This window comes from Cygnus olor, chromosome 6 (assembly GCF_009769625.2).
Source record: "Cygnus olor isolate bCygOlo1 chromosome 6, bCygOlo1.pri.v2, whole genome shotgun sequence".
Lineage (NCBI taxonomy): Eukaryota > Metazoa > Chordata > Aves > Anseriformes > Anatidae > Cygnus > Cygnus olor.
Window position 1 is genome coordinate 12,504,791 of NC_049174.1, and position 13,798 is coordinate 12,518,588.

Here is a 13,798-nt window from a genome sequence, read left to right on the forward strand (position 1 = left end):
CATTGTTTTTTAAACATGGAATTTTCCTAAGAGTTGAGGTCAAGTAATAGACAGTACCGCAGTACTAACCTAGCAGCTTCAGTATAGCTCATAGGTCACCTGTAAACTTTAATCAAAAAACATCCCTTTATTACTGCTGGTTGCTTTTAGGTTTCAGGAGAGACATTTTACCTGTTATTATCATTTGAAGGCTCAATACTGGTTCAAGGATTTGGAATTAGACCTGAACTCAAGTCTTCAATTCTAAAATACCACCTAAAAAGCACCCAAGAAAGGGGGAAAAAAAAAGCAGTATTATTGCCACTTTTGACTCTACGAAGTCAAAACTTGGTTAAAACTTGGTTAAAACCCCAAACTTACCTTTGAAGGGTTGTTTTATTATTTTTTTTTTTTTGCCTTACCCCTCAATTCCCAATTTGAGCCAAAATGTAGCCAGTAGCTACTATTTAAGCTAAGTCACCCCTTTTACTACACTAGTCATTGAGAAAGTATACATTTGGTAAGGCTAACAGAAATCCATAACTCATTCCAGAAGACACTGTGACATCAAGTCACAAACTTCTGTAAGGGTGAGGTAGTTAAAAACCATAACTTTTTTTTTTTTTTTTTTGAGAACTAAAGCTATTCTCTCACCCTATGGTTCGGCTACTTGTTTACTCAGATCAATGGCACTGAACCACAGCTGCAGCACAGATGTTCAGTGAAAAACTATTTTGTACAAATCTGAGCCTGGCCTAACCTGACCATGAGCTTATTTTTACAGATCTGACAGAAAGTCTGAATGCAGTATTATACAAAAAGCAACCTGCTTTGACCACTTAGTGAGCTTTACTAAAAAGATCTAAGTTTACACAGGAAAAAAAAAAAAAAAAATTTTTTCATTTTAACTTCTATGAAAAGTACTAAAGACAAGACAGACTTGTTTTCCACTTCCTTTGTTTCTATATTAGTCAGGCATTTTAATTACATTATTGTCTATCACAATGTGTAACAGCAAAGCATCACAGTGGAATTTCTTGGCAATTGTAGCCCAACAATAGTGGCCTCTCTGATCTATATTCACAGTGAGAAAGGACAGCCACTGCCTCCTATTTATACAGACAGATCTCTTGCCAGATTTCCTCTCTTCAGATTAAAACATATGACTGTAACAGCACATAAGCATTTTTAGGGCACTTTCACAAAATCATAGAACCACAGAATATCCCAAATTGGAAGGGACCCACAGGGATCATCCAGTCCAACTCCTGGCTCCACATAGGACCACCCAAAAAATCAGACAATGTGTCTGAGTATTGCCCAAATGTTTCTTAACTCCAACAGGCTTGGGACCATGACCATTGACCTGGGGAGCCTGTTCTGGTGCTCAACCACCCTCCTGGTGAAGTGCCTTTTCCGAACTCCCAGCCTGAACCTCCTCTGATGCAGCTCCATGGTGTTCCCTTGGGTCCTGTTGCTGTCCCCAGAGAGCGGAGATCAGTGCCTGTCCCGCCACACCATGAGGCCTCCCCTCAGCCTCCTCTGCTCTGGGCTGAACAAACCAAGTGACCTTGGCCACTCCCCATACGCCTTACTCTCTAGACCCTTCGTCATCTTCATAGCGCTCCTTTGGAGGCTAATTGTTTTATGTCCTTCTTATACTGTCATGCCCAAAGCTGCAGTGTTGAGTGAGGCTGCACCAGTGTGGAGTACAGCAGGACAGTCACCTCCACGGACCAGCTGACTGTGCTTGACTTCTTGATGCACACTTTCTGCCCTGTGTCTGGCCTTGTTTCCTTGGGAAGAACATGCTTCTTAAAGTGGGAGGTTTTGCACCTCTAAGTTTCATTTAATTATTCCCATTCTTCATATTAAAGAAATGGGTCCCCATCCACCGCACTTCTCTAACATCCTGTCTATTGGCATGAAAGTGCTTTCTGCTTGATTAGACTGCTTTAAAAACAGTACTGTGAAAAAGTAAAAGGCTACATGAAGTTTGTTGTTCAGGTATGTATCAATTCACTCAAATTAAAGACATAACCATGTACTCCAGACTAGATGGATGTTAAAGGAAAACTAACAAGTTACACAGAAAACACATTACCAGAAACAAGATGTATGGTGACACTGCAGAAAACCTGGTAGTTAAGTTTTGCAGGCCTTTATGCTATTTGAGTGATACAAGACAACTACATATTAGTCTTAAACACCAGCTAAGCCAGGTTTCTGACTGACACAATGCTAAGTACCAGGGACTCCAGAAACACAGGGGTAAGTCCGATAACACAGACTGCTCTCAATCTAGGCCTTGACAAGTCTATCAGCATTTATTTATAGTAGGCAAGCCCAAGGAGAGGGGCTTCAGTAGAATTTATAGGAAACTACCTCAAAGCAGAAGTCTCTAAAGGCAAGACAAAATAAAACAAAAATATCCAACTAGAGTAACAAAATTTTTGGCCTTACCCCTCACTCTAATAAGTAAAATTACATGTTTTATGTAGAATTTGTGTTAATCTCATTAATATCATCTCATATTTCATGCTCAGAATGAGCTTTTTTTTTTGACTACTGATATTTTTGTAAAAAGAGCAACGTACCATGAGAGCACACACTTAATAAACAAAATCCTTGCATTTAGATCACACCTCTCAAAATCAACTGCCTGCTCTAGATCAATTCACCACAAGACAAGAAGCAAAGTGAAGCTGCCTTTTTTTTAATGCTGTTGTTTTACAAATGCACCTCTTAGAGTCATTTTCAGGAAATATATTCCAAACAAGTCTTCACAGAACATTCATACAGAACTTCGTCATTGAAATGTGTAATGTAATTTTTTGGAGCTTAATCCTCATAGAAAGCTAAGCACTTACTGCTGTTGCTAAAGTCACTGGAACCTATGGGTTCATGTCACTACTAAAATAATAAAAAAAAAAAACAGACCACAAGCTTCTAACATACTTCAAGATCTTTGAATGAATTACATTTAATGAAACTACAATTATTAAAATACTAACCATTACTAAGTATGTAAGGCACCTACAAATGAGTCTGGATCTTCAGTGCAGCTTAAGAGAATGGGACTTGCCAGCCTCAGTAATGAAGAGACAAGTGATCTCCAAGGAGAGAAGCAGTTACCTGCTAGGGCCATTACAATTGTATGAGCTGTTCACTATGTAGTACTGACTAATTATTCTGAAGAGTTTCAGAGCTTACAACTGTGAAAAACACGGTGAAGTTAGGGCAGAACTTAAATCAAGCCTCAAGACTTACCTATACTTTTTTTTTTTAATTGGAATCAACAGTTTAAATTTTGATGGTTAATTCTGTTATTGCTCTCTCCATTTCCCTTTTTTATTTTTAAAAACAGGATTTAGAGCCTGAATCTGGATCAGGTCTTTTGAAATCTTCCAGCCATCACAAAATGCAGTAAGAAGTCTGGAATAAAAACAAATAACTCTGAACAACAGTAACAGAAAAGAAGAGAGACTTCCCAATCACAGATTAAAAAAAAAGGAGTTGGCAGAAGCTTTGATATTGCATGTCCTATGGCAGCAAAATTTCCTGTCCTGTCTCCAGGAATGACTGTGCTTACCTTAATGACCACTTCTAATTATAGTTCAAACTCAGAATGCAACATAGTAAGTGCTGTTGGGCTTGTGCTACAGATTGCTTCATATCATCAGTATAAAGTTAAGGTAGCATAACATTCACTCATTTGTAGATCAAATCATACGCAGAAAACTGTTAAGTGACATACGCACATACAGAAGGACTCATCTACATACAGACACTTGATTAATGGTAGAACACTGTTCTTCCTTATAATCCCTCCATAGGGCCAGCACTGAAAAATACAGCTGCAGTAGTGGAAAACAATTACGGCCTGGTAAAAAGTATGTTCTGCTTTCCCCTCACTGATCCAACAACTGGTCTTTGGGTAAAGTGAAATAGTTGGGTCCCTGCACACAGTAAACAGCCATATTAAAAGAAACCACAGGTACAGTTTCAGCAACAGCAGATAATACGAGGCAATACAAGGCAAAAATAAAACCCAACAACCAAACAGCAATTCTTTATTCAATCAGCAGACATTAGGATTTATGCTAAAAGCTAATTTATGGAGGAAAATAGTTTCCTTCGTCTTTTCCTCCAATTCGTCATCAGTAAGTACACACAACTTGAAGTTATCTTCATGCTTCAGGTCCTCATGCAGCATTTGCAGACCCAGTAGCACAGGAACACATTTCAGCTGGGATACAACTGTGGATTGCAGCCATTCTGGTAAAGTCCTAGTGTAGAAATACTGATTTTCTCTTACAAGCAATGCTTTTGAAGCAACAAAAATGGTACAAGAATCTGAGCAATTGCTGCTTGCCAGGAGATTAATCAGTACCCCTTATCACCACATAAAATCACATACAATTTCTAGAATAGGGGAGCTGCAGAGACAAAAGCCATATAGAACTTCGGACAAGCTGACAAAGGTAGATCCAGCATCCGAAACTCAAAAAAAAAGCAGTAATAAATACACCCAACACCACACTGCAGAATTAGTTGTACATAAGGTTAATGAACAAAAAGCAGATCTTTTAGCATCTTCCTGAACATTGCATGCATTTTTCTAATAATTTCAATGGGACATATAGCAAGGGTATATAAAAGAATAGGATATTATAATCAATTACTACAAAACAGAATGAAAAGGAGGGATCCAGACAACTTTATTTCCATGCTTTTGTTTAGCAGTTGCTTACAAGACCAAAGACCAAGGAAAATTCATGTCTTCAGGAATTTTTTTTGGTGAATAGTAATGATCAACTTCTATTAAAACTAATTCAATTATTAAGCCTCAAATAACATACATCAATCACCACTAATGGTCAGAAATATTGTAACTACACAAAGTAGAATATATATATATTTAAATCAAAAGTCAAGGGTAACTAGTTGTATTAACAAGTAGACATGATAGATTTTTTCTTCTCTAGACCACACTAGTGAAGCAGAAAATCCTTAAGTACATCTACTAGAGTGTATGTTTACAATAAACAGGCTGAGGTTATTTAGGCACACCTGTTTGCATTAGGGTGGTACCTAGAAACAAAGTTGGATTTTGTGGAGCCCTCTTACACTGTAGAGAGAGACAGTCAAAACTTGTGTGAGGTTAACCAGGAGGCCAGAAGCAGCTTGAAGCTCAAAACTCACCAGTCTCATATTCCAGCTTCCCTCTGCTAGCTACGATTTGTCTTCAGAAGACAGGTAAGTGTAAGCCTCAACCCATCGGAGAGCAGTCAGAGCAGCTGATTAGGACAAGATGATTTCTTATAAATTAATAGCTTTCTTAACATCCTTCCCCCCCCACCTGCCCCCCCATCCCTTTTTTTTGGATGTTCACTGCAGTCCTGATGATTTGTTGCATCTTTTTCACCATAAGTGAAGATTGACAATAAGATTCTTGGTGTATTCGATTAACTCTGGTGGAATAAGGAACAAAATAGGGGCAGAAAGAACAAAAATAAAAAAGTTTTTTTTTTTCTAAGAGTCACCAAGTTATAGGACAGAGCAAATTCTCATACCTAGAATGAAGTGAAAACAATATTTTCATCCTATTCACAATTTGACACATTCCCCTAGAGCAAAAATATTACATAAAAACTAACACATTAATAGAACAGATTTACCTCTACAATGTTTGTAGTCTGAACAAGCAATCACCACAGTATCCAAAAACTTACTGCCCAGATCAACAGTATACCACTTCAACAGTGATTTGGCCATATTAGGTTTGGAAAGGCTTGTGTTTTTCCCAGGAAAATCAGGAGAAACATGGGGATGAAAGGTGCCTGTGTGGAAAAGGCACAAAATGGAGGAAAGCGACAACAGGACAGGGGAGGAGGCCCAGCCGAGTCACACAGCAGTGGGCAGCCTGCCTGCTCTTCTGAGGAGGACAGAACCCTTCCTGATGAGCAGCCCTGCAAACAGATGTGACCTGTCACCCGGCTCAGGCCACCTGCCTCCAACAGTCACCTCAACCAGCTGCAGAGTTGAGAAATGGCACTCATCGGTGCTGACGTGCACTTAAACAACTCTTTCATGACAAAAACACAAAACCAAGACCTATTCAGTGTGGCCTTACCTGCTACCACACGTCAGGGAAGCTCCACTGTCCCCAGCCTTCGCCACCACAAAATGCCCACCACCTCAGCGTGCCCACAGGCGCCGCACAAGGGGAGGGAGCGGCCCCGCCCCTCAGGGGCGGTTTCCCGCCCCAGTCCACTCAGCACAGCCCTGTCAGCCCCGCCGGAGGCTTTACCTCCGGGGTGCAGCACAAGGGGCTCCCTCCCTCCTCCTCATTAGCAGCAGGCTTATTTATTTTCCCAAGCGTTATCCACACAGCTAGGTGTGGGAGAAGCTGCCACTCATGGAGGCTTTCTGGCACGTTAACTTGGCAAAAAATCAGGAGTCATGTTGCAGCAGATGAGGGCAGCAAGTACCTCATGAGGACCAGCAGGTGAGCCCAGACAGTCCCCAACTCCAAGAAGCCTGCACCCTTACATCCTCCCCAAGGATGGGTAAGACATAGTCCCTCACCTCACCCAGCTGACCTCCTCCAGCCAGGCAGGTGCAAGGCTATGCTCCCTGTCAAATTTTTAAGACCAGTCTTAAAAAAGCTGGGACATGGAAGTGCTCCTCTATGCCTTCTCATTAAGGCATATACTGAGGTAAAAAAGATAATTAGATATGCTTCAGAGCAGCATCTTAAATAACTGCAAATTCTGCAAAAGTTTCCTTCGCTGAGGAGCACCAGTGACTAGGCCATGGTGGGAGGACAGGGAGGCTCCTTGAAGGATCACTGTAAGACCAGTTAAATGATCTGGTACAGTCCTCCTTTCAGCATTAGGGACCCCAGCCTTGCTTCCACTGATACAAGCTTTCCCCAGATCCTATGTGCTAGCTCAGAGCTTCAGAAATAGGTTATGTAACACTGACTGTTCATAATGTTCTGATTTCACTGCATTGATCCTCTGACAGATCAGCCATCAGAATTTTAGGCTTATTTTAAGACTCGTTTCCTCAAAATGTCATTATTTTCTGTGACTAAATTAGCCCCCTGTGCTTGCTTCCTAATAACTTCAAAACATTTGGAAAAAATACAAGGGAAAATATGAACTTAGAGGTTCAGAAAATACAGCTTAAACAGCAATATATTGGGACATTAAATACTAGGAAATGTGTAAGAGTCATCAGGTATCATGAAGGTGAGTATCTACAGGAAGAAAAATAATAGAACTCAGCATAGAAAACAGGCAGTGTTCACCACAACAACCACAAAGGAAGAATCCCACAAGTCAAAAACTACTTCAAGAAGTACATAAAGCATATCTTTCAATAACTTCAAATATTAATGACATTCTATGAATGATGATTTGTCTGTTAGCTCTAAGTATGAATTATATTCCTTTTCAGATTCCTCATGGAAAATGGCAAAAGTAGAGATCTCCACAGGAAAAAGAGCAAGAAAAAAGCAGAAGAAAAGGCAGCTACAAGTGGAAAAAAGGAAGGAACAAGAACAGAAACAGAAAAAAGCAAGAGCATCAGGAACAAATGGAAAAAGAAGAGGCAAATTTGGAAAAAGAACAGCGGATATGCGGTTAGTGATGATAAAGTTCTAATTTGAGAAGGGAATATGTGAATGATAACAAAACTACTGTAGTCTTTCCTTTTTGTCAGCCAAAAATGCACGCAAACCTTTCAGTGTTCCAGCATGAAGAAACACATATAACCAAGCACCAACTAATATAATAGAAGACTAATAGAATATAAGTGTGAAGGAGCCAGCAAATTGATCTAGTAAATGTAGACAAATTCCAATCTAGAGAACAAATATTTTAATCTGAAATGTGTCCATACATAAAGCTGCATCTTTTAGCAGTGCACTTTTTTTTTTTTACTAAATTTAGTATTGTCTTAAACTTTTTAAAATACTTCATCCATTAATTATCACTCTGAGTCTGTCCTAAAATTATTTTCAAGACATTAATGAAAAATTAGTGTTGTCAGTGAACCACTATCGGTCACAACTTTATTTTTTCAGCCAATTGTACCTAGCTTAGTGATTTCATGAAGACTACATACTTGCCAGATAGCACCGAAACTATCTCATAGTAATGCAGGTTCTTTCTTAATGATGAAATTTTTTTTTATACTACAAGAAACACACAGAGCAATTTTTGCTTCTTACCTCTGCTGCCATAGATTTATAGAAAAAATAAGGGCAAAACTGAGAAACATCAATATCAGAACAAGCCGTGGTAAAGCAATTACCACATTTATATTCACCTTCTGAAACATTCTGCATATACAAAACAGCAGATAACTCACTCTTCTAATGCCATCTTTTTGCTCTGCTTCTATACTTTCTCTCTCCTCCTCTCTACATATAGAAAAAAATATTTACTGGGGGAAACAGCGACCTCCTTTGGTGTTTTCAAGAGCTACAGCCTACCTAGAAGTGACTGAACACTTAGCAGGGATATTCTCTGGTCATGGGCATTTATAAAAGAAACAGGTTTATAGAAGTAGCATCTTCTGCTTTGTATCATCTTCTATTAAATCACATGGTTGAAACCAATGGACAAACCTGACTTGGTAAGCACTTTTCGAGATTAGTGCTGCACCCAATTTAAGTGGGGAAAAGCAAGTAGACGTTCAAGTCAAACTGCCAGACTGAGAACCCTGAGTTAGTTTGGACCATGATCTTAAGTGTTAGTCAGTAAAGCAAAAGAACTGAGTTTGATTCTCCTTAAGTTCTTGTGCCCCAAATAAGGAGAATATTCTTTCTCTTCATTAGCCTTGACTTTATTTTATGCTTCTCACTCTTAGTATGAATCTTCCTGCAGAGACTATTTAGACTACCATTCTATTTACATCTAAGTCTTATCCAGTGCATCTTTTGGATTCTTGTTCTAAGTTTCTTCTTGTTCCAGGCTTGTTCCTGTTTCACAAAGCTGTGCTTTACTTTTATCTCACAGCTCTTGTTCCCTGAACTTTACATAGCTGTCTGTGCTCTCCTCCATCCCTTGTCTCCATGTCTTTGTCTCATGTAAACAATATACTTGTATCCCCATCTTCTTAGTCTCTCATGTGCTTGCCAAAAGCATGCAGCTAAGACTTACAGCTCAGGTTTTCACCTTTCCCCCTTACAGATGGTAGAAGGTAGACAATATATGTTTAAAAAAAATACTAATTTGCAGAAACAACCAGACATATGCTAAGTATCACTAACCAGCCCGTTCTCTCTTTATTACAGTTTCTCTCTCCTTTGTTTAGGTTATCTGTTTAGCTCTTCAGGCTAAGAACCTGTTCTGCCAAGATTGTTCAGCAAACTCGAGGTTACTATAGCAATTAATAATCATTTGTGTTTTAGGTTACAGAAACAAACTAGAAGAGTGGAGGCGCCAGGAAGAGGTGCCAGCAAAGAAGTCACAATTTGAGAAAAGCCACAAGAACATATTTGGCAGCAGGGGGATTATCACAGAAAGTTTCTGTAATTCCAGAAGAGACAGCTAGAGCAACATGACAAAGCAGGTAGTCTTTAGGAAGGCTAATGCTTACCTGAACTGCAGGTAATTCATCTGGAAAGATGATTTCTAGTAGAGGCAGATTTGTGCCTTTACCATGCAATTCCTGTGAAACTAAGTCCCAAATTTGCAGCACCTCTGCTGCTCCTCTATTAGAGATGGGAGCAAGTCGCCTCTTCCACAGTCACTGCAGCCTGAAAAAATTCTACAACTTGGCTATGATGCAATAGTACAAAATGCTAGCAACAAAAACATTCATGCTACATCTTAATTTCTTGATGTTTTCCATATATTCAATATCTTTTCTGAAAGCCCCAGTCCTGGTAGCTAGACACTTCAAGAATGATTCTACTTCTAAAATGTGTCTGTAGAGAAAGGCTTGAAAATCCAGATACTAAACACCAGATTAAAGAAACAAAATAAAAACAGTTAAATTATGTGATTTAGTAATAATTCCAAGACAAATTCCTGTTTTTGAGATTTTTAAATACTTTTAATGTGATTATTCCAGCATTATTTTCTATTTGTAATTGATGAAAAAACAATTCCTAAATAGGAAGCATGTGAGTAACCAATAGCTGTTGATCTGTTTTTAAGATGCGGAAAAATGCACACAAAGAAGGAGCAATGTGGTTAGAGGAGGAAAGCCAGTAGCTGGTGGTAATAGCAGAACACTTGGAGTACAAAAGAAGATACCAGGAAGAGAAGGCAAGATATGAGGCTAAGGAACAGATGAAAAAAGAAGGCACTAGGTAAGCACAGCTTTTAATCAGGTGTGTAACTATCATACAGAAAGTGATGTTACTTTTTTTTTCCTTAGTAATAATAGTATATCTATATACTTAGTGCCAACCTATACAATAATAGTTACTTAGTCAGGACTCCAAACAGCATAGTTCACATTGAAGAGCAGCATCAGTACCTCAGGAGTAAAACTTAGGCTACCTTCAATGTAAGCTCCAAGATGTAATGTAGTTCTTTTGCTATTTAACCAGTTTGTCCAATATTTCCCTAAATTCCACCAGCAATTTACATATCTTATGTAGTTTAAAGATACAAATAACATCCATTTACGCTATAGAAAGCGCAACTAGATTTTCCTACACTTGAAATTATGATTACCTTTATGTAGTCCATCAGAGCAGACTCCAACATAGCATGCTTCCAGAACTCATTCCTATCAGAACCTCAGAACACAGAAACTGGGAATTTACACATTGCATACCAAAGCGCTGCAAACAGTACAGACTCCTTGTGTTGAAGCCTAGATCAACTTCTCAGTCACAAAGCACTACAAGGGATGAGAGGATTCATGATAACTACAGGTGAGCAGAAGTAACTATATTCTGTCTGCTCTATTCATACTGTCATAACAGTACAACATATTGGCCCACAAGGTACAAGCATAACCCAATTTCTTTTTTGCCCAACCTGTTTCAAAGCTTGCTCAAAGCCAGCTCCTAGGGCCAAGTGCATGCTCCTGTCCAGACTCAGTGCCTCAAAAGGCAGTGCTACATATTGGCAAAGTCAAAGAAACTGCCAGTGAACCAGCCATGAGCCTATTGAATGTGCAGGTTTTGAGTCAAAACACCAGTTTTCTAATCCAAGGAGTAAGTCTGACCTGTCTTCAACTCATTTTATTAACAGTGTTTGCAGGCAAAGAGCAGACCTGGAGCAATGTCTGCAGTTCCCACAAGCACTGTTAATAGAAGCTACCAGAACACACTCAAGATGGTTCTCATCCATGGGTTTTATTTTCAGCTGCTTGAAAAAGCCAGGCCTGAAAACGATACAGAAGAATAAATAAATGCTTGGTGCCAGGTATTGGTCATTGCAGTGAGCCCTTCCAGTTCAAGCCTAATTCAAGGTTCCAACCTGATTCAAAAAGAAGACCAGTGTTCCTTTACCAGACAGGTGTTATTCTCATTCCCCAAGCTGTTTTCCCAAGCTGCAACTACAGTCTGTATAGACAAGAAATTAGACAAGTAAAAGCATTTGTTTTTAGCAGCAAGCAGAAATGAACCCAGACAGACCATGATAACCTTTACAACCTCTTGAGGTGTCAGAATACATTTCATTTAACCTTCACTGCTCCATTGTAGATTCTTCAGTTCACTTCAGTTTTAAGAGGAAAAAATAGAACTATCAGTTTACAAAAGGTATGAAGATCTTAGTGCTAACTTTGGGAAGAAACACCCAAACCAATCAATTTGTTACTGTATTGGAAAAGTTTTCAATATCAACAATAAGACAAGCTATAGCAAACTAAGAACTTCATTGCAAGTTCATCTTATTTTCTGCTTCACTAATATTATCTAACAAAAAGTGACATTTGTAGACGCAAATTGTATTGCCATTCCTGTAGAAAGTCTCCCATGGAGAACAGTAATCAATTTCTGCAATCTGTTTAAGCTGAAGTTGAACTTCACTTGAATTAAATACACATTAAGTATTGGTTCTAAAAGCAAAACAAAGCCAGTTTACTTCCAACTTGCACTGTTTCTACAGTTCTCTGTATGGTGTCTCAGAAGCTGATCTTCTCATTTGAGAAAATTTATTTGTACAATAATTCAACAGTACATACAGAAGATGCCCAGCTCAGCACAGATACATAAGTATTGTACTCTTAAAAATGATTTTAACTCCAAGTAGGAAAAACAAAAAAACACAAAACTGTAGTATACAGTTCTAGTGCTTCTAAACACATGGTTATTCAAAATTTGTGACAGACTTCAAGTGCTAGCATCATCTGACATAACTGAAGTCTATTATCTGCAAGCATTTACAAATTTAACTTCAAAATGTCATTTTGCTGAATTTACAATCAAGAATTGAGATATATTTATATTTAAGAGGATAAACACTTCCAACATAGCAGCTTTAAGAACATCTTCATGGAACCTGATCTTTCACAGCACTTATAAATACAGCTTCTATACAGCATGAAAGTGAACATTAAGTATATTAACTTCACAATTAGAAATATTTAAAGCAAACATTAGCTTCTATATTCTAGTGCATAACAGACTCAGTGAATATTGTTTAATTCTCCGACTTGTTTCTAAAAGTAAAAAACAAAGCAATGCTAAGCAGAACCAGTTATCAGCAGCTGAACTCAGTTCTTCTAATATATAGGTAAGCACATAGATGAAGATCAAAGAAAATTTCAGGAGGAAGAGTCTTTTCTCTATTTTTCTCCAGCATATGAAGGCCAGTCTAACTTCCAGTCGTGAGCTTCAAATCCATGAATGGTTTAGAAATAATCTGGACTATCTTTCCAAAAAGAAATTCTTTGAAAAGTATTACATCTTCCAAAGAAGTAAAAAAAAAAAAGGTCTGTACACTCAACTTCAAAATTCAGGTTTATTTCAATGTACAACTTCCAAACAATGAAGTTCCTTAAAAAAGGTACCAATGCATGAGTAGTTTGTGTATCTTCTCATTTTATATGGAGCTCTCAATATTAATCTGAGTCAGAGTACAGTATTCCTGTTATTTCTGTCCCATCAACAGTTCTAACTGTACAGATGCTGCTTTAGACCAGCAGCTCCATTCAGGTAATAGGTCTTCAAGGCTTGATAACTGGTCAGAAAGAGGTTAAATCAGTTTACCACTGGTACCATATCCACTCTGTATGGAAACGTGTTTCAGGACAAGGTTACACAACAGAAAAACTGAGCCTTGAGCTTCATCCCACTGAAGCTGAAATAGCATTCTGCAGGAAACCCTCCTCCATATAGTCTTAAGAAAGTGACAAACAGTGCTTCAAAAACTAGAAAGTTAATATGGAAGAGCATAAAAAACAGACTTGAAAGAGGGAAATGAACAGTAAGAACTAAAGAAAGCTGGTGTAGCAACAGAAGTACTGGCATCAAACCCAGTGGAAATGGATTCTGTTCTCATCTCCACTTTCAGTTTCTTAAGTAAACCACTGTCCCCCCTGTGCCTCAGTTCCTAATTTGCAGAATGATAATGGGAATGTGTCTACTAACAGGATCATTACACAAATTTAAATTAAAAGATGATCTGACAGCACTCAAAAGGCCGTTTTATTTCTGGTATCCCGAAGCAGATATATTTAGTATTCTCAAAAAGCAATCAGAGATGAGTTCAAAGAAGCTATGTTACTCTACCTCGTAGTAGCAATTCTTTCTTGCCTCCAAAATTGACTTGCATAGAATACTTTGAAAAATCCCATATTCTGACATTCCTGACAAAAAAAATAATCTTTAAAAAAT

The 13,798-nt window shown here is 38.4% G+C and overlaps 2 long non-coding RNA genes across 3 annotated transcripts in view; one reads left to right on the forward strand and one right to left on the reverse strand.

Moving 5' to 3' along the window:
* The window catches only part of LOC121072156, a 145,762-nt gene extending 139,547 nt beyond the window's left edge, over positions 1-6,215 (reverse strand). For both annotated transcript variants that reach the window (XR_005821033.1, XR_005821034.1), the window contains exons 1-2: positions 6,116-6,215; positions 5,185-5,279 (exon numbers count right to left, since the gene is read on the reverse strand). This is a non-coding gene — a long non-coding RNA (uncharacterized LOC121072156). The remainder of the gene's footprint in view (positions 1-5,184; positions 5,280-6,115) is intronic.
* A 2,439-nt stretch (positions 6,216-8,654) lies between these two features.
* LOC121072332 lies at positions 8,655-13,790 on the forward strand. Its single transcript, XR_005821125.1, has 2 exons — positions 8,655-9,567; positions 10,158-13,790. It is a non-coding gene; the product is annotated as an uncharacterized LOC121072332 (long non-coding RNA).
* The last annotated feature ends 8 nt before the right edge of the window (positions 13,791-13,798 follow it).